Source organism: Eurosta solidaginis, chromosome 4 (genome assembly GCF_040869045.1).
Source record: "Eurosta solidaginis isolate ZX-2024a chromosome 4, ASM4086904v1, whole genome shotgun sequence".
In the NCBI taxonomy this organism is placed as follows: Eukaryota; Metazoa; Arthropoda; class Insecta; order Diptera; family Tephritidae; genus Eurosta; species Eurosta solidaginis.
Window position 1 is genome coordinate 27837809 of NC_090322.1, and position 27603 is coordinate 27865411.

At 34.4% G+C, this 27603-nt stretch overlaps 1 protein-coding gene across 22 annotated transcripts in view; it reads left to right on the forward strand.

Annotated features, from left to right (window-relative positions):
- Positions 1-896: 896 nt before the first annotated feature.
- The window catches only part of rsh (radish), a 798688-nt gene continuing 771981 nt past the window's right edge, over positions 897-27603 (forward strand). For 10 of the 22 annotated variants that reach the window (XM_067780985.1, XM_067781002.1, XM_067780988.1 and 7 more), the window contains exons 1-2: positions 897-2069; positions 3868-4426. The gene's annotated coding sequence lies outside the window, so the exon portion shown is untranslated. Of the gene's footprint in view, positions 2070-3834; positions 4427-27603 lie in introns of all 22 variants that reach the window. The other 12 variants (XM_067780995.1, XM_067780996.1, XM_067780989.1 and 9 more) reach the window with 11 other exon arrangements.

A 27603-nucleotide genomic window follows, 5' to 3' on the forward strand; every position in this document is an offset into this window, starting at 1 on the left:
TCCGAAGAGATCTAAGACCGAGCTTCTCTTCCAATTTACGTCGTGCTCCTATTTTTCCCCTACAAATTGGCGGGATACTTATACATACATACTTTTATTTAACATTTTTGAAATTTAATTTATTAATTATTTAGCTCATAATTTATTACAAGTAAATTAACATGCATTTATTTCGTATTTTTCAACCTCAATAATAATAATAACAAAGAATCCGCTTACCAAAGGTATTTCTGCTTTATTAAGCGGTCGCTTTTGCTGTGGTCGTTTTCTTTGTAGCTCCTTTTCGCCGAAGACAGGCTACGCGGTTAATTTATTTGTTGCATTTATTTTGCTGAAAATTTTGTAATTTGCATTAATTTTGTGGCTTTCATCATTATGATTATAATTGTTACAGACATTAAAGAAAAGGATGTGTAACTTAGAGTGTGAGAGAGTATAGAGAGATAAAGAGTGTTTTCCAAAAGAGCGCTGATTTCAGAGAGAGGAGTAAGCGGCATACAAAAATTTAATATGCTTGCGAAGCGCGGGTGGAAATGATTGAGTCCACTACCACCCTCAAACGCTGTAAGTGCATATACATATATGTATGTACTTAGTAAGCCATATAAAGTGTGTATGTATGTATATATATACAATTGTGTGCATGTCGAAAGCAACAGCTGCGCGCATCCTGTTGCTTCCAGCTGTACACCTTGGACTGAAGCGCCGAGAAAAAAAACAAAAACTATATATTGGGCGACCTTCATTTCGCGCCGAATGTTACATCGGCTTGCGCCGCTGCCAAATCACACTTCGTTTTATTTATGCTGCCCTTATCCCCAGCATCTATAAAAAGGCTGCGTAACACGCCGTTGACGAACAGTTGCTTTTTGGTTGTTGCGCTGCGTGCACGAAAAGCGCTGCTGGCAGGACGACGAGGCCAGTTTGACGAGCTGTTGTCTAGAGCAAGCGAAGGCAGTTAGTACGAATGCTACAAAAACAACTACAACTAATGCACTGCTTAACATTTTTGTCACGCAGTGCCACGACTTCGAATTCGAACACAGCAAGGATGCTGCACTGTGACGTATGCGAGTAAGAGCAAAACGCGAAGCCAAGAGCATTGAGTTTATTAACAATTGTCAGCCACCACTGCGTATGAGCAACATTTTAAGTTTGTTCTACTGCTTGCCTTCAACAGACTTGTTTCAGCGACGAAAGTACACAGTTGTACGCTACGCATTTCACGCAAATAAATAAAACTGCCTTTGTGTTGTCACTGTGTGTGTGTGTGTGTAAAGTGCTCAATTTCATAGAACAACAAAAACATTAATAAACACACAGCATGCAGTCGCCTTTTGTTGAGTACAACAAGTGTGTGCGCGTTGTTTGTTGGCTGCTTCATCATTTTTGTTTCGTCGCCGAATTGAGCAACAAGTCGTGGTGGAGTGTAAGCGGAAATTCTATATTAAACTGAAAGATGTTAGTGGGAAAACAAAAAAGGCAAAAATTATGAAAAACAGCTTTCAAATACTCATGACAACGGTGGATTTGATGTTTGACAAAAAAAAAGATTAAATAAAGAGGATTATTTTTGTAAATGTGTAAGGAACTCAAAGGAATAAAATTTGAAATTAAATATTGTTTTTTTTTTTTTGTACTACTAATTTTTGTGTGCGAAAAAAAACAGCTGACTAAAAAATAAAAAAATTAAATAATTTATTTTTAAGCATGTATAGAATAGAATGAAGTGTAAAAAGGTATCACAGAATGCAATAGTTGACATATAAAACAAACCAAACAATCACATTTAGACAGATATAAGTTCCAACCTTTAAAATATCTAATGAAAGAAACAATTTTAACCGACAATTTTTAAAGCAGCAAGCAAAACAAAAATAAATTACAATAAAATAAAATGTAAATAAAAAAGAAAAAAATTCAAAGTCGAAATGTAACAATATCAAAACTTACTAAAAATTAAAGCTATAGGAGAGAGAAAGTCATGGCTTTGTAAACTATATTTTTAAGCTTAAAAACAAAACAAAAAACAACAACACGATACAGGATACAATAAACTGAAAAACAAAGTAAGTTAAAGTATGAAATACATATATTATCTGTGTATTAATTCGATTTTCGAACCGAAAAATTCAGCGGAAAAGTCCAACTGATTTTTTTTGATCATGATGCAATGCCTGCTCAGAGAGTTCCCGGAGCTTTGGTTGTATTAAGGACTGGTACAGAAAGTTCTGCAAATTCAAAAATGCTTATAAAGTGATAACAGTTAGTTTGTCTATACCTTTTTTTATTAGCATGGTAATACATAACTATGTCAATGACAGGTAAAAGAATTTTATCTTTTTATACGCTGCTGTCCGTATGAATGAACTTTTCAGGATAGACGCGATATCAAGTTTTGTTCAACAGTTTTACCAATTTTTCGCTAAATTGTTTTATAATTCTGTAGCGGTTTTTGTTGGTTTCTCTTTTTTCAAAAGTATTGCTTTCATCTGGGCGCAATATTGCTTAATTGACCGCAACTAAGGCACGTTGGGTGGATTCAAGGTTTACCTAAATTTGGGTGATACGAGCGTAATGTTCTGGAGCCAAGGCCATCCAAAATATAGGTTAACCTCTATCTATTGTTGCTGATACCTTTGGGTGGCCACTTATATGTTTGTCCTTCCCTAAGCCTTCCTAGAAGTGCAAAACCGTTCTCTGGGCAGTGTTGTAGGATAATCCTGTGAGTTTTGTCAAGTTTGTGTATCTAAATGTATAACATTTTTTACATAGCTCTTAATTCTTACTCAAGTCAAAGTTAGATTGAGCGATATTAAGAGAAGGCGAGAGCTGTACATGATCGACCAAGTGAAAAAGGCGTGGGGCTGTAAAGTGTCCAAGATTGTGTGTAGGTCTTGCAAGCTTAGACTAACAAACTTGCTTCTATCATTAAAAAGAGAGGACTGTAGACTAATGACGGGTATTCTGACTGGGCACTGCCTTCAGGCGTCACATGCCTTTAAATCAGGCTTCGTCAGTGATGGCAGATGTAGGAAGTGCGGGTTAGAGAAGGAAACGATCTAGAAGGTTTTGTGCTCATGTCCTGCGATTGCCAGGCTAAGACTCTAGCTATTAGGAGTGATACAGCCGTCAGATCTAGAAGCAGTTTAAGTCCTAGAAAGCTCGTAGTATTTGCCAAGAAGATGGAGTTATTTATAACATAGGTCCAGGTTTTTGATAGGGGTTTTCAGTTTGTTCGTTAAAACAAATTTCTAGTAACACTACGGACTCATTACGTTTATGTGAGGTTCTCATGGACCGGCTAGTTCAATCTGACCTTACCTAATTCTTACTCAGTACACCTCCTTATTGAAGGCTTGACTTCCGAAGCTAATATTTAAAAAAAAGAAATATGACACACCAATTCAGAAACAATTAATTCAAAGTCTTCCTTGTCATTACAAAAAAACTTATACGTAGTTCTAAATTTTCAGAAATTTCTACATACCGTTCACTCTGTAATATCAGTTATGTCATATTATCTTCAAAACTCCGCCCTATTTTTTCAAATTTCTGTTTTGAAACCAGGAATGTTCATGAAGCTTTATTAGGTTTGCTTAGTAAATTTTCTACATAAAAAAATTATAAAAACTAAAGCATACTTTAAGGCGTACTACCGCACAAGATTGCAACATGCAGTTGACATCAGAAAGCAACTAAGAAAATAAAATGGCAAACCATTAAAAAAAATCATATAAGCCATCTTTTTTGCTGCGCAGCTACAAACCCATTGCTTGAAAGCCAGCCTAAAAGTATGCTGAAAATTAAGTTTTCAGTTCATTTGATTTTTAGTTAAACTCAGGTTGTTTATACAAATTTTTCAAGATTGATATTAGAGAAAAATTACAAGACTACACAAGATTTATGGACAAAAATAAAAATAAAAATTTATAAATAGAAAAGAAATAATAAATAAATAAAATCACTGACAAAAACTTAAGAAAATTAGCTGTTTGCTAAAGTTGGTATCTAAAGACCAGTTTCAACTTAAAAAATCAAGCAAAACTCTAATTTGATTTTTAGTGCAAAATATAGTTATCGTCTTTACGTAGATGAATTAGTTGTGACTGCTATCACAGAAAATCACTGACTCGTAAAACTTTAGTCATGCTAAAGACAGTAAAGCCACGCAGTATTCAAAAAATATAAACGCATCTAAAATAAAAATAAAAGCAAAAAAACTATAAGCTAACTAAAAAAATTATGTAAAATATACACAAAAATCCTTATCATTAAAGCAGAGAGTCTTTACACACATCACTGCTTTTTATTATTAAAAATTACAAAACTCACTTAAGCGCGTGAAAAATTGCGCAAAAAAAAATCAACAAAGGCTAACAGAAAAGTGTAGACATTATTACAAGCAGCAAACAGCTAGAAATATGTGAGTATATTTTTTTAGTTATTTATGCTAGTTCTAAATATGATAATAGGAGGGTAGTAAGATCTTTCAAAAATCTTTGGTAGTAGCATGCCACAGTTAAATTTATCGGACAATCAGTGCTAGTGATAACACACATTTATTGCACATTTGAAGTCTACTTTTAGGCACGTTTGTCTCATCGTAACTACTTGTAGGTGGGTTTGGCAAACGATATGCTTCGAAACAAAATAATATTAAACTAAGAAAACAAATATTGAAGTTAAAAGAATATATATAGACTACATCATCTCCTACACTATTCCAAACCCCGATATAAGAAAGTCCGCCTGAAATTATGCCACAAATATTGCTATTGTTTGCAGTAATCAAGCACGTCCATTAAAAAAACGTACACATCAATATATATCTCAATTTATAAGTGTCACAAAGAAATTTTGGGAAAAATTGAACATTATAAAGAAGCGATTGAGCTTTCAAAGGTTATATGTAGGTTCCCCTATCAGGGAAGTTCACTTGGACAACATAAATGTCCGTTGTGATACCACATATAATAAACTAAAATAACGGTGACGTAGATATAACTACTTGGAGAATCGTTGGGTAGCAACGATAAAGTTCCGAATGATACCGATCTCCACCTTGGATAGCTCCTCAGGAGATCCAAGTGAGCCGCGACCGAAATACTTTCGCCTAGTTCTGGCAAAAGCTGGGCAATCAAGCATAAAGTGATTTGGTGATTCCACCTCATCATCCTCCATACAGCTGCAGCAGGATGGAGTTTCCAATATATTGAGACGTACCGCATGGATACCCATGGGACAGTTCCCTGTCAAAACCCCAATGACCATTGATAGGTGAGCCTTAGTGAACCCATTATTTCAGCAGACCTTCTGCCATCCACTTTCGGCCAGAAAGATCTTGCTACCCTGCAAGACGTAGTGTCCGCCCAACGTTTGCTGAGCTAACTCGAGGCCCAGCTATGGAAGAGCATTCCATAGGTGGCTAGCGGAATCCCGAAGTCCCTACAGTCATCTTCATCCGGTTAAGATTATATGTAAATTTTCATTGAAAATAAATTTTAGCGCCTTTTTATGTACTGACAGCATCCGGAAAACGTGACTCTCGTACCTTTATATTAGAACAAATGCCTCTGAAATAAGTGGGCAATTTAAAATTTATGACCTCTTTCGGCAAAAGAAAATAATGTTCTATAAGCCAACTAATGTACCCGTTCTGATATATGATGCAGCATCATGAACCCTCACAACGTCTGATATGATGGCTCTGAAAATGTTGGAGAGGAACGTCTTTCGAAAGACTTACAGACATCTACCCGTTGCCGACGGCGAGAACTGAAGAAAACTTAATGGTGGACTGCAAGAATCAACATAGCCCAGCGAGTTGAAACACAGTATCTACACTGGATGGGCTATTCATATCTGAAACCGGCTATGGGAGCAGAGGAATGAGATGAGCCCCACTCCGCTGGAAGGACCAGGTGGAGTTAGGTTAGGTTGAAATGGCCGGTCAAAAAAGACCTCACATAGTCTTAATGTGTCCATAGTGTTACCATAATTTGTTTGATGAGAAAACGGATAAACACTAAGCAGGTGCCAACACTTGTGTTATAAAATAACTCCATGCTCTTAGCTAGGGCCCTAAAAGTTTTTTAGGGCCTAGCTTAATTGCTGTTTCGAGATGTGGCAACTCTTCTCTTTCTTATAGATGGATGGGTTACTACATCGCCCACTTCTAGGTCTGTTGTATTTTTAAAATTTGTCGGCCCATGTTATCTGTTTACATATCGTCGCGCACTAACCAGAAGCATGAATGTGAAATTTTTCCAATTTTCTGTTATAGGCCTCGTTATATTACCCTTTAGATTCTCTAGGTTCTACTTAAATCTAGAGTTTCCTACGCACATGGAAACCCCAATAATTTGCAGTGCCATTTTCAGGAATGTATAGTTCAATCACAAAAGGTTGAGCCAGAAAAATGAATGTAACACATTCATGTTTCTGGCTGGCAACAAGGTAATGATTTTCCTGTTTGAATTACACATTCGTTGATATGGCACAAAAGTTTTTGAAAAAAAACAAAAGAACAGCACACATTCGTGTGTACGAATGTTCCGGTATACGTGCCTGAAAGTTGGGCACAAATTACTAGAGAAGCTCGTAGCTCCCCAAAACTTTTCGAGGTTCACATACATTTGTATGACGATATTTTTATTTATAATTATTCTACCCATGCGATATATATGCTAGTTGAGATACACAAAAGATGAGCCGTATAATGTCTTCCTAAAAAAAAATTATACCGATGAAGAATTTTTAATAGCTAAATATCCGAGAAAAGGTCGTTGTTTAATTGAAGGTAAACCGGTTTATTCGAAGCCGTTGCCTCTTACCGAATCAAAACCATAAAACAAAATGTATGAAAAACTTGTTATACCAAGAATATCGTTCTTATTATAAAAATCCAGAGGGCAACGCTTTACCCGAACCCAACATTTCAGAAAATTCTGATTCTGATGAAAATAAGAACTAGTTCTAAGTTTGCAATAATTGAAATTGAATTGAATGTGTTTATTTATTTTTTTTTCCATTTACATACATACTTTCGATAAGTCACAGCCGCGGATGTTTTCCCTCGCAGAGGAAGTGAGTAACCGTTTCCTTGGCACCCTCCCAAGTACTGTAATGCTCCGAATCCCAATCCGCCAACAGAATTGGCCTAGCAGGCCATTATTTAAAAATCAATGTGCAGTGAGTTTTTTACGTGTTTTGTGGTTAAGGCCATACCATGGCCACTTGGGCCAATTCTTATAGCGTGTTTGGATTTAGCGCACCTAAATGTATAGAAACCATGAGTCGCATTACCTGATCCGACTACTTTTAATTTTTTTGTATAGCTGTGTTAACAAAAAATTAGATAAGTTTTTAAAATTTTTATTGTGCCAAAAAATTAATGTGCTAAATCTCGGAAAATAGAAGGGATGCGAGCAGATCAATTATCTCAGTTGAAAGAGCATAGTGTGAATATAATGTGACGAATATTAGCAACACTAAGGGATACTATCATCTCTAAGCCGATGCTAAGCAGTGACTTGTATGCACATCAATAAATCAATCATTATGTCTACACATATGTACGTAGACGCAGCGGAGAAGAGACGCACAAACACATGCAGATATCTTATCTGAGATGCTCCCTAAAGTAGGCAATTATAATGGTGCTCACATATGCGCATATGAAAAGCTATAAACGTAGTAATTTTATAGCTGATAACCAACTAGTAAATTCTAGAAATGGAAGTGCCTAGAAGTATGCGAACGAGAAATCACAGAGTATGAAAGGCAGCAACAGTAGAGGCATGACAATTAGTTTGATTTAAGCAAGCTATTGGTTGTGAAGTATCAGTGTATTGTGAAGTACTTTAATAAAGGCCATTTTGCATTATTGAATATTAGAGTTATTTATTCAACAGTTTAGCGATACGAACGTAAACAGAAGGTTGCAAATAAGAGGAATTGCAGTAAATTCGTTACAATAATATATAGATACATTTTTACATCAGAAACTAATTCTTCTAATTTCGAGGGTGCAATAAACTTTGAAACTCGAATTCCCAACATTTTCATTTTGGCACATTGATGCTTTTGGCAAGCGGGCGACGATGTTCCCAGTATGGCCTCAGCCAATCTCCAGAAATGGACAATCTGAATTTTCTAGCTAATTCATACTCAGGAGAAAAAAACGGTTGTTTAGGTTGTTAATTAGCGAAAAAGGCTCATATTGCTTTATCCAATGTTTCCTTTTCGCATTGAAGAAACTGGTTATACGAAGACGAAAACGAAGAAGAAGAAAGATGCAGTAGAAAATGAAAGAGACGAGGAGTTAACACGAAGACGGCTGAAAAGACGGTTCGCTTTAAAAGACGCACATGTGAAATTTTATATATAATTCAATTCAAATTCATTTTAATTTAGTTTCATTGAAAATACAAATCCTTTACTTATTCTTTAATTCAATATCAATAAATTTGTTAAAATTAAACATTGCATACCAAATACTATATAAATGAAGGGAAATGGTTTTTTTTCTCAATTACTGTCCAATTCTGCTTCCAATTTAAATATATTTCTATTGTAAATTGTTAAAGAAAGCAATTGTCAAACCGCTCGTGGTCATATCTTTCACTGGTTGGTCTACTATGGAGATCACAAGTTCAAAACACGCTTAGGAGAGCATTAAAAAAAGCTAGCCGATCCATGACTTTCTCACCTAAACTTAATGTGACCTTAGTATTACTAGAAGTGTGCTCAACGACCAAACTGAAAAATCGCTTTGGCTAATACGAGATGCTTTTCTATATCTGATAAATGTGTCACTACTTAAATGGGATCTTATGCTGGAGAGAGTAGGACATGAACATCCTCGACGCTTTGCATTCACACACTGAGATTCACGCCTTGTATTCCATATGCGAAAAAGGAAGTTAAACTTTTTACAAAGCCTTTTCTCACTGATAAGTGGAGGATTAGTAAATAAAGTATACAATTCGGAATAGGGAAGCAAGGACTCATAACCTCGAAATTTAAGATTTCTTTCACAGCTTCCTAGTGATCTAGGTGTGCGAAATGTGTCTCCCTTTCTAAAGGTCGTCTACGCTCTAGGATATATTAAACCCGTTTTCCTTTAGTGTTTCTACTGGAGAGGTGACAAATGGTCAACGGCCGCTACGTCAATTGATCTTATGACCACTTATGAACGTGCTGCTTCTCCGAAATGGTCATAAAGTCAATTCATTTTTTCTCTAGTAGCCACAAGGTCAATTATTATGTTTCGTTATTTTGGTCCCACTTTAGTGAAAAAATCTGATAAAAAACGAATGAGATCCTTTCTGAGGTAAGAAGAACTTATTCTACTGAAAGTTTGTGGAAAATCTTCTTTTCGAGTTTTCCGCCGGAGTTCTCTCCATATTTCCTATTGAAGAAAATATTTGTTGCTTTCGAAAAAAAAATTTGAAGAACCCAATGTTATTTTAGACGAACAAGTAAACACTTTGAGAGACCCAACTCCAAGTTTGAAGCTCATTGAATAAAAGTCTCGAAAAGTATGTACCTATACGAGCCAGTTTTTAATTTAAAATGTTTCATAAATAAAAAAAAAAAATCAAAACTTGATCAAAGATTGATTTAGCATTTAAACGAGAGATTGCAGTATACCATGATAATCATTTTTGGGTTGATTTTTCAGTATGAAAAGAACTTAGTAGCAGCGGGGATGTTTTGGATATCATCAAATTCCTATTCCTTTTGATATTCCTTTTCGTATTGCTAAGGCTATTCCTATTCCAATTCCTATTCCTATGGGTATTCCTATTCCTACTCCAACGGCTATTCCATTTCCAATTCCTTTTCGAATTCTTTTTCCTATTCCTATTTCTGTTCCTATTCCTATTGATATTCCTTTTCGCATTCCTATTCATATTAATATTGATACTCTTATTCCTATTTTTATTCATATTCCTCTTACTATTCCTATTCCTAAGGCTATTCCGTTTCGTATTCAAGTTTATATTCCTAATCGTATTTCTATTCCATTATGCATATTGATGCTCCTATTCCTATTCTTTTCCAATTCCTATTCTAACTCCTGTTCGTATTCCTTGTCATATTCCTTATTTTTATTGATATTCCCATTCCTATTCGTTTTCGTATTCCTATTCATATTGTCATTAATACTCCTATTCCTATATCTATTCATATTCCTCTTACTATTCCTATTCCTAAGGCTATACTATTTCGTATTCCTATTCCAATTATTATGCCTATTGATACCCTTATTCCTAAGACTATTTCTTTTCCTATTCCTACTCCTATTCGTATTCCTTGTCATATTCCTAATTCCATTCTTATTCCTATTCCTGTTCGTCTTCTTATAACTTGTAATCAAAGCTTAACTTAAGAACATACATAGAATTTTTTTTTGTTTGTTTTTTTTGAAGATAGATTCATGCATTTCGAGCTCTGAAACGAGATTTTTGGTAACCTCGCACTGATACTGTTATTTTATTCTATACTTCTTTACGAAAACGTCTCCCTTTCTAATTGTCACGTTTAAGTACTACTTGGAAATCAAATAAAAATAAATCTGAAATCTCAGTTGTATGATTATGTATTACACATTTGTGTCTTAATTTGCTAAACTACTATCAACGCGTCTGAAATCACTGTCACACAAATATCCTTTGAGCGAATAAGTGCGCAGAGCAACAAAAAAATTCCATACCTACATACTAATAGTTGATTCAAAAAACAAGCATGACAAATACTCAGTGAACAGCAAAAGCAAGCACTTAGAATGAAAGTAATCTCATAGCTATCCTCCAAGCACTTCATACCGAACTGAAAATGTGGATATGTATTTACAGTTTGTATGCAATAAGCAACTACGCAACCCAAAGAAGCTTGACATAAAACAAATCACTAAAAAATACCAAATGTGTTTGTGACTATGACTAACTGTGTGTGTGAGTGTGCACTCGGACATGTCATTCTCTAGAGCAATGTGAAGCAACAAGCAAGTGAAGTTCACACGCACACACACACATCAAACATACAAAGAAGCAAAAGCACGCGTTTATCATTCAGCAGCGTTAGCAGAACGTGGAATAAGAGGGAAGCAATTCATAGCGCCGCACATTGGGAGTTTTTAAACAAACATTTGATGAAATCAGAAATTTCGGTATGAAGGAGAGCTGCAAAACAAGTTTTTTTGAACTGTTCTGTGCTGTAAATTCAATGCTAATTCAAAACTTATAACCGAGTTCGAATAAGCGAACATTTTATTTTAAACGTTTCAAAACTTTTTTTTTAAGAATTTTTGCAGTATAACAAAATACATATTCAAAGCGTTTTTTGTTGCTTTGACTTTTTCTAGCGTTTTTGAAATTATAAAATGAAAATATTGCTTTATTTTGAAAACTCAATTTTTGGAAATTGGTTTGCCGATAAAATTTTTTTCTAAACATTTATACTTATTTCCAAACTTTTTTCAAAATATTTAGAAAATTTTCCATCTTTCAGTAATTTATAACATAGCAAATTTTGTGTTTGAAGTGGCTTTTTTTATGAAACATGTTTTTGAAAATTTAGGCGTTTTGAAATGGAGAAGAAAGTGGTGTTAAAGCTTATCATCAATACTCGATTTCTGAAAGAAATGTATGACTTTTTTGTAGATAGTTTGTAAAATTTTGCATATTTTCACAAAAGAGTATAATTTTAGAAACCTTTTATATATTTTCATTTCGAAACCATTTCCAAAGCTGTTTAAAAATTTTCAAATATGCAACTTTATGCGTTTATAATACAACAAAGTTAATGTTTCATGTCACTCTATTTTGGAAATACGATTTTGCAGTATTTCAGCTTTACCTTTTTACAAGGATTTTGATTTCCGAATCTGATTTTGATAATTTTAATGCTGGTAAACAAAAATTTAAATATTATTAAAAATTTCAAAATTTTTTCAAAAGTGTTTACGAAAGTAACTTTATTTTTGAAACACAATTTCTGGCCCTTCAACAAATTTGTTGAAATGCTTTCAAAAAAATTTATAAATTTAAAAAAACTTAATTTTTGAACCACGATTTTCAAAATTTGTTATTTTCACTTTTTACTATGTTTAAAAAAAAAAAACCAAAAGAAAAGAAAAGTGATATATGAAATATTTTTTGGAAATTTTGAAAAAATAGCCATTATTTCACAAACGATATTTTATTTAAAAAATCTTTTTCCGATAACATTTTTTAAAAATATTTCCAAAATCTTGTGGAAAGAATCCTAAGTAAAATAATTCGATTTCAAAACCCAAATTCTGAAAAAAATTAAATATTGATAGAAATTTTCGAAAATTAGGTATACCTTCAAAATATATATAACTTAAAAGAAAAAAATGTTTAAAGTTTTTTCCTAAACTACCTTAAAAAGCATATATTTCAAGTCTCTTTATTTTAGAAAAATATTTTTGAAAAATTGCTATTGTAACGAATTTAGTGAAACTCCGCTTATTTTACACCTTCTTCTAACCTTCGTCGAATATTCAATAATGCAACCAACAGCGTGCCTAAATCAAACTGCTAACGAACTACTCAGCTTCTGCTGCTTTTATGTTCTCTGCAAAAAATGTCTAGAATCCTCTATCCTAGCCATACGCGCGTGTATTTGTAGTGTGTAACCATATGCGTGTGTATATGTGAGCGAAGTAGTAGCTGATGATGACATGCGTTTGTGAGTATCTCTCTGCTGCTTGTATATGTGTGTATACATGATGATTAATGTGTTTACGTAGCTTAATTGAATGTTGTTGTGCCTTTATTTAATAACCTTAGAGATAGTAATATTCGTCACACTATTATTACTTTTTACACCGTTTTTAAACAAAAGTAAATAAAAGTTTGAAAGCAACACTTTTTGGAAATTTTTAAAAACTAGGAATTTTTTACAAGCAATTTTTTTAATAACCTTTTTCAAATCACTGTTTTATCAAAAATATTTTCAAAAATTTATTTAAATTTTCAATTGTTCAGGTCATTTTACTTTTGAAAATCAATTTTAAAATTTTCTTTTTGGAAGGGTTTTGAAATGTGAAAAAAGAAGGTAAAAGTTTTTTGATTTCAGAGTTTATTTCTGGAAATTTTAACTTAAAAAATTTAACATATAAAAATATTTTTTAATATTTTTTATTTTAAATGTTTTTTGGAAAGGCTTAATTATATGAAACTTTATGCTTTTTTCATAAAATATAACAAACTGCCTTAGCTCTGAACAAGAAAATTTTTAAAAAACCTTTTTCAAAAACAATATTTCCTTTAACATTATTTTTGAACACATTTTTCAAAACTAGTATTTTATTTTCTACCGCGTTTTTGAAATGTCAGGGAAATATAGAAGAAGGTATATTTTGAAAGAAAAATATTCGGAAATTTTTAAAATTTACCCGTATTTTCACAAAAAAAATTTATTATAAAACTTTATTAAAATAATTTTTTTCAAAAAACTATTTGAAAAAGTTTCAAATAGTTTCAGAATATTTTTTTGAAAAAGTTTGAAATAGTTTCAGAATATTTTGGAGTTTAGTCAGTTCTTGAATTAGTTTACAAGACATTACTAAAAGTGGACTGCAAACTCAGAATATTTTTGTGATTGTTACATTCCAGTTGAAATACTGTTTGAAGCTTATTTGAAATTAAAAATAACAAAAATAAAAAAATTAAAAAACATTTTTCAAAATAAAAAAAAAATAAAACACACTTTTGAAACTTTCTTCGATGTTTGTGTTTTTCAGAAAGTGCATAGTCCACTCCTTTCCGATATATTTAAATTTTGAGAACACGATTTTGTTACATATCAAAATGTGCGCCTGATTGCATGCTTGTGAATTCCACGCACCACATTCCAATATTCAAATGTGTCGAAATTGCGCTGCGTGCTCTGTTGAGCAGGGATTAGGTTGCTACTAATTTGTATGCAAGCAACAACACTAAGTTTTGATGTCACACTTTTAAGTGTGTAGGTGTGCTAGAAAGAAAATTAAGCAAAAAGCTTTAAATAAATCCCAGCACGTTTCATAAAAAGCAATCGACAACTAAATACATTACATTCAACGATATACCGCACGATTTCCAATGACACACTACTTAAATTGTGCAATCAATTTGTAGCGCCTAAATGTAGATCAACAAATATTTGTATGGCTAGGCAATTGCTTAGTGGCAGTGCTGTGGTTCCTTAAATTGCCTGTGCTCGTTGGTTTGTCATACAGGCACTGCACAGCTAAAGCAAAAATGTGTATTGGAAGTTGTATTGTGTTTATTACAACGAGTGGTTTGTAAAAATGTGCCTAACTGTGGGCTATATTTTTCTGTTCAATACGAAATGCAATTTAACTTGTGTGCATGCGCAATCACCCACAGCGTTTGTGGTTGTGAACTGTACTACATAGTTTTGCGGTTTTAATGCAGTTATGTTTGGGGACCAGCCGACGCTTGCGGTAATGAATTTTGTATGATTTGAAATTTTCAGGCTGAGAGTAGTGAAGCAATTTTGAAGAGGGACATTTTTGCTTTAAAATGCATTGAGCATTTACGGAAAGAATTTGGTGAAATTTTTTGCAGAAGACCTTATCATGTGTTTTGTATCCTTTGGGAAAATATTTTTGTTTGAAAATTTGAAATTTAGATAATTGCCTTATTTAAGTTTTTTTTTTATTTTTAGTATATTTGTGAAACACTTACTCTTTCATAATATTTTTATTGTACAATACGAATATAATGATATTTCTGAGGTCATCGCATGATTAAATGTTCTAAGCAAATACTCGCCAGAAAATTTCAATAAATGCATTCGGACAAAACTCATTTATAAATAAAATAATTTAAAAAAAATTTTAAGTTTTACAGTTTTATTGATTGTGTTCCAAATATGAGCCACATCGGACCACAAATACGATTTTGTGAAATATTTCGATCCATATACACTACCTATAGGAGTCTTTTTCTTATTATTGCATTGTCATCGAGTTCTGAACAATATTGCAAGTTTGAAGCTTGTAGCTTATAGGGAAGTTACTTAAATTCCAATTACAAAATTCTGTTCGCTACACAGAGTCAAACTAAATAAAACCGTTTAAAAAGCGGAAAAATATCAAAGCAATAGAAAAGGAAGTGTGTGCCTATAAATATGCAACATATTTTTGCATCACTTACTAAACCTTTTTCCTACATTGTGTGTTAGTAATTACCCTGCATTAGTCCGGAACGAGTCGCAAAGGAATATGTGTCTTCTATGAAGAGGCCAATTATTTCTGTTTGAGCCTGGACGGGTAGTGTGGAATGACGGGAAGTGTGGAATGAATTTGATAGTTTTTTTCTGCTCTCCTTTATACCCTTACCAGTAGTGTTTGACAGGTCCTCTTTTTACCCAAGAGCATATATGCTGTAGAACAACATAATTTGTCAAAAAATAAAAAGGACCAGCCTAAAATAATGCCACAAATTTTCAGCATATTTTTTTTTATTATTATTTTATTTCAGCAGTCTGGGTCAGGCCTTTTTGTAACAAGTCGGTTAATTTATTTTGGTCGAAAAGCAAATTCAAAATCGACTGATTAAATTTCAATAATAAGTAACAAACGAGAGTTTTTAACGACTGTCTTATTAACGGCCTAAAAATAGTATATTCGTCGAAGCAGCAGGTTTAGTTGACAAAGAATTTGTGCCTACTTTTCTTTGATATAGTTCGTTTGAATCATGATAAAATAAGGCTTAATACCTCCAAAGAAACAACACGCATTAAACTGTGTGAGGCTTTTTAATGATCAGCAACGTCTAATAAAACGAAACTCCTAAAAGTATGGCGTGTATACACTGAAAGAAAAAGACTGGTAAAATCAACCGAAATACGGATCAATTCAACCGAAATTTCTGTCAATTTTTATACATCGCAACAGGATGTTGAATCAAGCGCGCACAAAACATTGATTCGTAATAGACCGTTTTAGTAGTCAAATGAACAAAAAAAGTTGTTGCAACAGCTTTGTACGAAAGTACCTATGTTTCGGCATCTGCAAGGCAGATGAGTTTTCACTGAGATCTTTTCATGGCAAAAATACACTTGGAGTGCTTGCCGAACAGTGCCGAGAGGCGACACCGCTTAAGACAATTTTCATCTAATTTTCAACCTTATTTCAAAAATTTTTATTTTGCTTTGCCCGGGATGTGAACCCAGGGTGTTTGGTGTGGTAGGCAGAGCACGCTACCATCACACCACGGAGGCCGCCATTAACATACATAAATATGTGCATTCATATAGTAACACAGCATACATAAGTACAAAGTAGAGAGCGCAGTGATGGTAAAATTCTCTTTGAAATTTGCTCATGTATTGACTGTTGATCGCTGTTGAAATGACCAGTAAGATCAGTTGTGTTAACAAAAAAAATCAGTTAGATTAATTAGGAATCTGTCAATTTTACAGAATTTTGTTAACTTAAGAGCGACAATTTCTCTTCTGTTGAAATGACTAAACTAATTTGTTCGCTTGACAAAGAACTCGGTCGAATTAACCATAATTCGATCAATTTCACCGAATATCCGTTAAGTCAAGAACAACAGGACCGATTTCTTGATTTTACTAGCATCATTTCTTTCAGTATATGGAATCCTTCCATGGTTCAAATTTAAAAGAGTTCTAGTTGCTTTTACCTTTTTCTTTGGGAAAGTTATTAATTTATTTATTAATTACAGCTTAATTAAGCCTAGCTTATATCTGTTTACAATGTATATATATATATAATAATCTTAACTAGACTAACATATAATTCTATCCTAGTTATATCTATGAACTACAGCAGGGTTGAGTCATTTTGAAATGAAACAAATCAAAATAAAAAATAAAAAATTATTCATCATTTTAAATTTTCTAATTGATGAATAACATGTTATTTTTTATTCAAGCATTTCTTGAATAATGAATAACACTTTCTCGTTATTCAAAATATTCTGATTGATGATAACCGCTCATTCTTATTTTTGCAAAATTTGAATAAAGAGTTGAGTTATTATTCCTTATTTACAAGATATGGAATAACAATAAAATTTTAGTTTTTATTCAGTTATCCAAAAATAAAAAAATAAACCATCGAGATGCTCTGAAAATATACCCATATGCGTAACCAGTTCGTGTGTAGTTCTGAATCTTCTTAGGGTAATATTGAGATGATTTTGGGGAGTATTCGTGGGGTTTTTTGGGGGCGTTTGGGGAGTAATTTCTGGGACACCCTGCGGATCCTCCCGGGGCCTATTGGGGTTCATTTCAGGGGATCCCTCGCGATCCTTCTAGGGTTTTGGGGTCATTTCGGGATGACTTTTGCGACTCCCTCGAGGTCTTTTGGAGGTCATTTTGGCATGACTTAGGGGAGTACCACGGGGTCCTCCCGGGGTAATTCCATGATCTTTTTGGGACTCCCTCGGGGTCATTTTGGGGTCATTCCGGGATGATTTTGGGGACTCCCTCAGGGTCATTTCGGGATGGTTTTGGGGACTCCCTCGGGGTCATTTCGGGGTCATTCGTAGTTCATTCCGGGATCTTTTTGGGGACTACCTCGGGGTCATTTCGGGGTCATTTCGGGATGGTTTTGGGACTCCCTCGCGGTCATTTCGGAGTCATTCCGGGATGGTTTTGGGGACTCCCGCGGGGTTATTTCGGGATGGTATTGGGGACTCACTCGGGGTCATTTCGGGGTCATTCCGGGATGGTTTTGGGGACTCCCTCGGGGTCATTTGGGGGTCAGGGAGTCCCCAAAATCATCCCGGAATGACCCCGAAATGACCCCGAGGGAGTCCCCAAAACCATCCCGAAATGACCCCGAAATGACCCTGAGGGAGTCCCCAAAACTATCCGGAATGACCCCGAGAGAGTCCCCAAAATCATAACGGAATGACCCCGAAATGACCCCGTGGAAGTCCCACAAAGATCACGGAATGGCCCCCAAATGACCCCGAGGAAGTCCCAAAAAGATCACGGAATGACCCCGGGAGGACCCCGTGGTAGTCCCCAAAAAGATCCCGGAATGATCTACGAATGACCCCGATATGACACCGAGGGAGTCCCCAAAACCATCCCGGAATGACCCCGAAATGACCCCGAGGGAGTCCCCAAAACCATCCCGGAATGACCCCGAAATGACCCCTAGGGAGTCCCCAAAACCATCCCGAAATGACCCCGAGGGAGTCCCCAAAATCATCCCGGAATGACCCCCAAATGACACCGAGGAAGTCCCAAAAAGATCACGGAATGACCCCGGGAGGACCCCGTGGTACTCCCCTAAACCATGCCAAAATGACCTCCAAAAGACCTCGAGGGAGTCGCAAAAGTCATCCCGAAATGACCCCAAAACCCTAGAAGGATCGCGAGGGAGCCCCTGGAATGGACCCCAATAGGCCCCGGGAGGATCCGCAGGGTTTCCCAGAAATCACCCCCAACCGCCCCCAAAAAACCCCACGAATACTCCCCAAAATCATCTCAATATTACCCTAAGAAGCTTCAGAACTACACACGAACTGGTTACGCATATGGGTATATTTTCAGGGCATCTCGATGGTTTATTTTTTTATTTTTGGATAACTGAATAAAAACTAAAATTTTATTGTTATTCCATATCTTGTAAATAAGGAATAATAACTCAACTCTTTATTCAAATTTTGCAAAAATAAGAATGAGCGCTTATCATCAATCAGAATATTTTGAATAACGAGAAAATGTTATTCATTATTCAAGAAATGCTTGAATAAAAAATAACATGTTATTCATCACTCAAGTTTTCTTGAATAATGAATAAAAATTTATTTTTTATTTTTTCGTCAATGGTTATTCAAATTTGTTGATAACGCCCATCCCTGAACTACAGTATGGTGCTGAACTGTGGCAGACCTCCGAATCATGTCAACACTATTTTGATGCCAGTTATCTCTGGTATGAAGGCCGTTTACGAATAAGCGCGAAGGCAACATCTGAACGGCGATGCACTGATATGATCGAGTGATGCGTTGCAGTATGTGTTTCGGTGAATTTTATTGTATGCGCATGAGAGCTTGAAAGGTAAATTGTTGGAAGACGCTTCATATCAGAATACTTACCAGGCATACATTGTTATTGATTCTATGGAAGCCTGCCTATACAGTACTAAATTGGTAGTGTTTTACAATGAATATACAATTTTTTTTTTAATCTATTGGCATTACATGATTTGATGTCATTAGGTACCTCGTTATAGCATTTTAATCCCTTACAATACAAGTTAAATTTGTCTGCTTTAGTTTTATAAGCAGGTAAGTTGAAGTTATTTTTGCTTCGTGTATTTATAGAATGCATATCTTTTACATATTTGATGTTACTCTCTAAGTACGCAGGCAAGTTGCCGTCGATTATGTTCTTAATAAATTTCTTAGTAAAATAAAAAAGTTGCTGCCTAAAGGTTAGCCAATTTAGAGCAGAGAGCATGTCTCTGATAGGTGTGTCATAGCTCGGTTCGGTTGCTTTTGTAGCTTGCATATCTGACTATCTCGCAATAAGAAAAATATAGTCGGGCAGTAAATAAAATGCGGTTCGATTATTGATCTATAAACCAATACTTTGTATTTCTTATTTAAATATTTGCAGGTTCTCTGTGTAAAATATATTTTTATACCTTTCATGAACATGAAATGGTATATCAACTTTGGTCCGATGTTTGTAACGTTGAGAAATATAGAAGATAGACTCACCATTAAGTATACCGAATTGATCAGGGCGACGAGCTGAGTTGATATAACCATGTCCGTCTGTCCGTCCGTCTGTCTGTTTGAACGCAAACTAGTCCTTCAAATTTTAAGATATCTCAATGAAATTTGGCACAAGCATGTATTTTTGTATTATATTAGACATTTGTCGGATCCGGTAGGATCGGACCACTATAACATATATCTCCCATACAACCGATCGTTCAGATAAGACGATTTAGGTCATTCCTGCCGCAATGTAGAAAGTATAAACGTGATATATATTCTAATATATCATAGAAGATATCCTGAAAAATCACTTTGATCGGAGCTATATATAATATATATCCCATACAACCGATCGTTCAGATAGAAAGAATTTTGGCAATTTCTCCCTTAGTTTCCAATATAAAAACATGAAACTTAGTGATATTTATTCTAATAAATCATACAAGATTTCCTGAAAATATCACTTTGATCGGAGCTATATATATATAGTATATACCTATCCCATACAACCGATCTTTCAGATAGAAAGATTCTTGGCCATTTCTCCCATAGTTTCCAATATAAAAACGTTAAACTTGGTGATATATATTCTAATATATTGTAACGAACACACTCAAACTGTGCAACGAATAGCTTGCTTAATAACCACACTGATTGATAGCTCAATGAAACTCTACTAATCAAACTAATACTGCTATTCTCGCTAGATATCGTCTTAATCGCAACTGCTTGACAACTCAAATCAAACTGAATTACTTCTTACTCGCTTGCCCCGCTTTTATAGCTTACGCTGCATACTTCTAGGCTCTTCGATTTCCAGAACTTACTAGTTGTTTCGGCTACAAAATCGCCAGCCACAACTATGTACGTGCACAAATTATTGCTCTCTCTTGTGACAACTCAGATAAGATATATGCATGTGTTTGTAGTTTACAGTCTCCCGCACACACATAAGCGTATAAGTAAATTCATCGGTGTGTGACATCTCATCTCTCGCTGCCTTGTATGTAAATGTTGCTCGTCGGAATGTGTACATATGTGTAGACGCAATTATTGATTCGTTTATGTAGATACATAATGATTGAATTATTGATGTGAATTCACGTCACTGCTTAGCATCGGCCTGGAGATGGCAGCACTCCTCAGTTTTGCTAATATTCGTAACAATATCATAAAAGATTTCCTGTAAAAATCATTTCGATCGGAGCTATATATAATATATATCCCATGCAACCGATCGTTCAGATAAGGGGGTCTTTTGCCATTTTTTGTTTTATATTTATCTTAAAAATCGTTTAGGTATGTACATCTGTTCACTATATATTTCTTATCTGATACATTCGATTATTTGGAGATTACGAACGGGATACGATTTTTGTTCAGCCCCATTCATGAAAGGTATGAAGTTTTCGGCACAGTGGAATACAGTCCCGTCCTTACTTGTTTTAGCTATTTTTCCCACTGCATAATCAACGTGCTCATCTAAATTGAGTTTATCGTCTATTTTTATTCCCAAATATTTGATGGTATTGACTTTTTCGATTGCTTCGTTGTTAATATTTAAATTTTGCAATTCACTATTCCGGAAATTTCGTCTAGAAATTACCATAAATTTGGTTTTGTTGACATTCAGTTTAAGTCTGTTCGCGCATAACCAATTATAAACACTATTCAGATCTTCTTGCATTTTACTACATATTTCAGTTACATTTTCTCCACTAAGCATCAGTAGTGTATCATCCGCGAAGAGTTTAATATCACAGTACTTTATAGAATTAGTTATATCTTTGATAGAAATATTGAAGAGTATTAGTGCAAGCACCGATCCTTGCGGAGGCCAACTGGTACCTCTCTTTTCTGCGATAAGGATTTTCCAACTATTGTTCTTTGATTTCTATGAGGAAGTCTTCAAACCATTTTGACTCATTACCAGTGACACCTATGTTGGCTAGCTTTTTTATTAGTAGCTTTTGGTCTATCGTCTCAAACTCACGTTTTAAATCCAAAAATACAGCTATTATATGTTTAAAACATAAACTAGGAGAATCTGAACATATATTGTGCTCTGTCTAATTATGTCCCATTGATATATTTATTTACACAACACAGGTGTAAAATTAAGAAGATATTTTAAGTTAATTGACATTCGTGTGCCTTAAAAGAAAATATTCGCTTAAAGCTGTGCAACTTTTTGCAAAATATTTTAAACGAATTTTATACAAAAAGTGTTACAATCGCTTATTAGGAAGCTACAAACTTTTCAACCATACCTTACATGCCTCTAAGGACATGTTATTTAGTTTTCTATACCCTAAGGTCCCCTTGTCAATGTCACTTTTTTCTATGCCTGAAAATAGGTAATTTCAGTTTTAAATTTAACTACACTAATTAAGCGCATATTATTTGAAATGAATTGATAGAATTTTTCAACATGTAATTAAACAATGCAACAATTTATAACGCATAATATTCACTCAATATATTTTTGCTATTGAAATAAATGCGCATTTTTTAGCCTGTTATTAAAATCTAATTATTAAAAACGCATTCACAACATTGTAATATTTAAAGTAAAACAAGGTTGAAAGTTATAATTTTTTAAATTGCATGACTGCCCTGCGCGAATTTCGCTGCCGACTACAAAACGTGGTAATATAAAAATCCAGGTTACTGAGAAAGTTCTGTTGAGCGCGCCTAAATATATTCCTCTAATTTTGAGGTTAAAAGCAAATAGTAAAAAAATGCTATACTTAGAGAAAAATCGCAACAAAGTTGTGGTAATATTATGGTAATATTCAGTCTATGTGAGGTACACCAGTTCAAGCGAACAATTCAACCTAACTTAATCTAAGATATCTGATTGCAATAACTTGCATACGTGTGAAATCTACAGAGTTCACTTTTCCTCCTCATGATCCCTACAGAGGCTCAATATAAAACTGCGTCAAAATAATTTTCATATTCATCAAACATATTTTCAAAAATACAGCTCAACATTTACAACAGTAAAAATAACAAGTACTCACTTATATTAATTTGCCACAACAAGTAAAAATACATGAAGACTCTGCTCAACAGTGCTCGATTACTTTTGTTTATTTCAATTCAATATTTATTTATTTACATTCATCCAAATGTAAATGATGAACAACACAAAAAAAAGCAGAAGTAGAGAAGACTTACGAGTGAAGGAAAAATTTCTACCACAATGCAAATAATATTTGGTAAAAATATGAAAAGAGGAAGAGCAACGAAATAATATTTTAAAATAAATAATTTATAATTTTTTTTGTTCAACTTAAAATGTGAATTTAAATGACAGCGAACAATGTTTAAAATATTTATTAATGCCATTTTTTCTGATATCATCGAAAACGCCGATAAGTAAGTGCTCTGTGTGAAATGCATGACATGTTTGATAAGTGGGCAGCTAATGGAATAAATGATGGTAGAGTGAAAAGCGAATAGGCTGAAATGACAGCGGTGGTGAAAATTTCAAAAACAAAAATGACTATTGTAGTACACTTTTAGGCGTAACTTTTTTTATTTCGGGCTACTCGCTCATAAAAGCTATAATTAACCTACTAAGAGATCCGATTATAGCGAGGGCCGAGAAATTTTAAACTCAGTAGTGGGTTCACACTCTTTAAAGTTTTTTAGAAAGCTCTTTGCTATTTGAGATACTATATTTTAATCTTTATAAAGCTAAAGATATTTTCTCTAGACACGATTTTTTAACAAACTTGAAGTTTACTTTTAGGCATGTTGGTCATATTAAAGTAGTGTAGTAGTTTACTTTTACGCGATACTTTTTTAATTATGCCTTCCCGCGCATAAAAGCTAAAATAATTCTACTAAAAAATGCGATTATAACACAGGCTGGCAAGTTATAGACCCAGAAACGATTCTTTACTTTGTAAAGGCACTTTTGAAATTCTCCCATTGCTTTAAACTATATAAGGCTGAAAATGTTCTCTCCATATATATTTTTTTTTTGCAAACTTTAATTCTACTTTTAGGCATGTAGGTCATATATTAACTGCGTCTAGCCGGGATCAGTAAACCGTTCATATTTGGTAACAAATTTTATTAAACTAATAAAACAAAACATTTGAGTTAGACGAAATTATAGCGGCTACACTTTCCGTTGCTCAACTCTAAATCCAATTAAAAAACCTGCCTTAATGTATGCAACACATATTGTTTTGTTCGCAGCGATCAAGAAAGTAGCCTACAAAAACTTATTTATATACGAATATATGACAAATAAATATTGGAAAAAAGAAAACGAAATTTGTGAAGGAAATGATTATGCTTTGAATTGGTATGTGCTTGCCAAGCGCTTAATCACCAACTTTGTTGGGCCGACCACTGCTTTTAAGAGCTAGATAACTTTTAGTGATGCACGGGTTTGTAGGAGGGTTGTCTTACTCCCTCTCATCAGTTTAGGCAGGATGCCTAACTCTTCCGCATCTGATTGCGACCCCCCTAAAGCAACTTTGATTTCTTTCAATTCCAGCCACCAACACCATTACCGCCCCATGGGTGGGTATGCACGTGTATGTGTGTTTTGTCAGCTCTCATGCACATGCATGTCGGCGTTTATGTGTGGGTGACTTTCCTCTCCAAACGGAGGATTTTTTCGGGACAACGGTTGTCGCCGGCAATACAACCGGCCTCTTGGATTTGAATAGCCATTCTGTACAAATCTGCCGGCAGAGATCTCTGCCGTTTTTCTGCAATACACTCAGGTAATATTGTAACCTAGATATTTTATATATTTACCCAATAACGCCTATAATTTATTACGAGAAATTCGCGTATTTTCTTATTTTATTCTAAATACACCCGTTCATTGAGATCAACCCGGTGCGCCCACCTCTCGCAGGATCAGACGCACCCGGGCCGAAGATTGGTACCCTTCTCCAATCTTTTTCTCTGATTGGATTCAACTGCCCTTCCATCATGGAGCTTATTGAATTTCTGTTAATTTTACTCTTATAGTACGACGCATAGCTTGTAGTGTATTTATCTTCTCTTGTTTGTGATTCTATTCTCTCTCTTGAATAATTTTTGGCACAATATTGATTCTGATAATAAGAAAGCTACTGAAAACCTTGGGGCTGCTATTTATGCAGTTTTTATTTGATTTGACCTTTACATGAAGGTCAAAACAAAATGTATAGTTATTGAAAATGTTTTATAAAGTAAGTTAAATGGAGAAAAAGTTGAACAGGATATACCAAAATAAAAAAAAAATATATATATATATATCAAATATGGGAAACTTAAATAACTTATCTTGGTTTTAAGCGCACTAAAGTTCAAAATTGTCGGTTACGCAAAATATTTCAGAAACTCTTGCATCATTTAGGCGTGAATAATACAAATCTTTTGGGTATATAGCCACAATAACAAACGTATAAACATCTATTGTACAAGCTTTTAGTCTCCATTTTTTGTATTAAATAGTTAGGTGACCGCTTTTGAAGCTAAAAAATTCATTACAATTAATTTAAGTTGTCAGCGCCTCAAAATTCAAGTATTTCAAACATTTTATAATTAGCAAGTGTACTTACGTACAATTACAACTAACTGATTGTACATATGTATATGATAATTAAAATACAAATAAACTCACATAATAAGAGCATTCAAAATAATTGTTGTAATTGAGCTTATTAATAATTATAATAATACAAAATGTGCTTATACAAATTTCATGTTGCATACATTTAGGCGGCAAAATCAGAATAATCCTTGTATGTGCAAAATATTTTGTATGCTATAAACATTGCTAATTAAAATGTACATTGTAATAAATTTGTGAAATTTTCAAATAGGTTGAAGGACATAAGCACACACATATACACATTTATACATACGCACAACTACTTACAGCAATGTAATGGGCATGTGAGAATGGTGGGTGTATATAAGATAAAAGCATAAAAGCCTTGCTTAGTTTGTGCGTGGCGTGAGTTGACCCAAATTCAATCCCATATAGTTAGTACAAATACAAAATAACAAGCACACCTACATAATACAAAAAACCATACTAATATTAAGTTATAAATTGACACACTAACTAATTGTGGCATACTTTAAGGCAAAAGTTGCCAAACGCTATGTGTTCGTGTGTGTATGCTTGTAGTGCTAAAGGTGAACACTTGCCCGTCGTTGATCCATGTGCCTGTTGCTTGTCACTATCGTACATCGATGACACTAATATGATAGCTTAATTAAATTAAATGACCAAACAAAATGAATGTGTAGCTAACACACATTGAACCGCATGTTGTTTATAGTGAAAATATTGAGATAAGAAATTGATTGCTCGTATATTGCTAGCTACTATATAGAAGACCTGCACTGCAATCGAAATTTTTCTCGCTTCGGCTTCCACATTTGGTAGTACTCCAAAGAATTTATTTTTCTAGAAATACTTTCTGCGATTGATTGTGATGTGATATTTTTCAAATTTTTCATAGACTAATTTTCGGATTTTTGTGCGCCCACTTGCACGTCACATATGGATCCTTTTAGTGAAATGAAGGGTTTCGTTTAATTTAAGTTCGAGTCTAATATGATTTCGTTAACGTTTTCCATTTCATAATACATCATTTCGGACTTGGTGTTTTACGAATTCTTACCATTATTTTGAAACCCATATCTTCGGAAAGTGCTGTTCTAAACGGTCCCTTTCTAAGGTTTGGTTTGGGTTTTGCTTTGTTTTTTTTTTTGTTAAATTTAGGTCTTGGATTTTGCTCAACTTTCGAACTAACATTCGCTTTAATATCATTTCCCTAAACGGTGTAGCCTTTTCGGCATTTCTTTCTTCGATTTTGGTTTCGGGTTTCTTTTTGGATTCCGTTTTGGGTCTGGTAAATTGTTATTCCTGTTTCGGCCTCAGTTGCGTTAGAAAAGTCAGACTAAACAAGCCGACAAGCTCTAGAAAAGAGCATATACATTTCTAAAGGCCATCGGTACGATTAATCTCTGATTACGGAGTCAAGTGTGACTTAAATATCTAAATAACTCAAGGGGATGTGTAGCGCAATTAATAGCTTCTCCAGTCCATATGCCAATCTCACCTACCCTGCTGCTTTAGCAGCCGAGGTTCCGGTGACCCCAAGTTCATCATGGAAGTAGAGGGTGGAGGGCGGGATGGCCTAGAACGTTCAATATTAAATCGATCTCGAGATGGTCGTACTTCCACTTTAATGGTGCTTGTTACCAGAACGTAGCGGATCTATATCCGGCAAAGGACCATCAATCTCGATAACATTCCCCAAAACATTCGGGGTGTGCTTTTATCGCTACAACAACAAATAACAAAAAGGTCCTAACATTTGAAAGTTTAACTACTTTCCTTAAACATTTTGTTTAGTTGTTTGTAAGGTTTGCTTTGTGTTTTGAGATATTTTTTCTTTAAGTGCTTGGGCGTTGCGATATTATGTATCTTCGTATACGATTTTTTCACAAATTTGAAGTCTACTTTTAGGAGCGTTTGCTAAATAATAACTGCACATAGGCGAGTTTAACAAGCGTAGCTTTTTGAAATAAAATTAAATTAATCTAATAGTTTTATCGACTTTCGCTTCTACACCGCTACCACAGGTTTAGTATTTAAAACCCCTCTGAAAGTATGCTACGCATTTTGCTCTTGTGTGCAGCGACCAAGCACGTAGGTTTGACACAATATATATCACAAGCAAACGTCGGAAAAGATAGATAACGGTGTAAGTAGATTTTTAATTAATATGTGTTTTCGCGCAAAATTACGTAATAGATCCAGCCGAAAGAACGTGATTTTCGTAGCTCTTTGGAAAAATATCTCGAA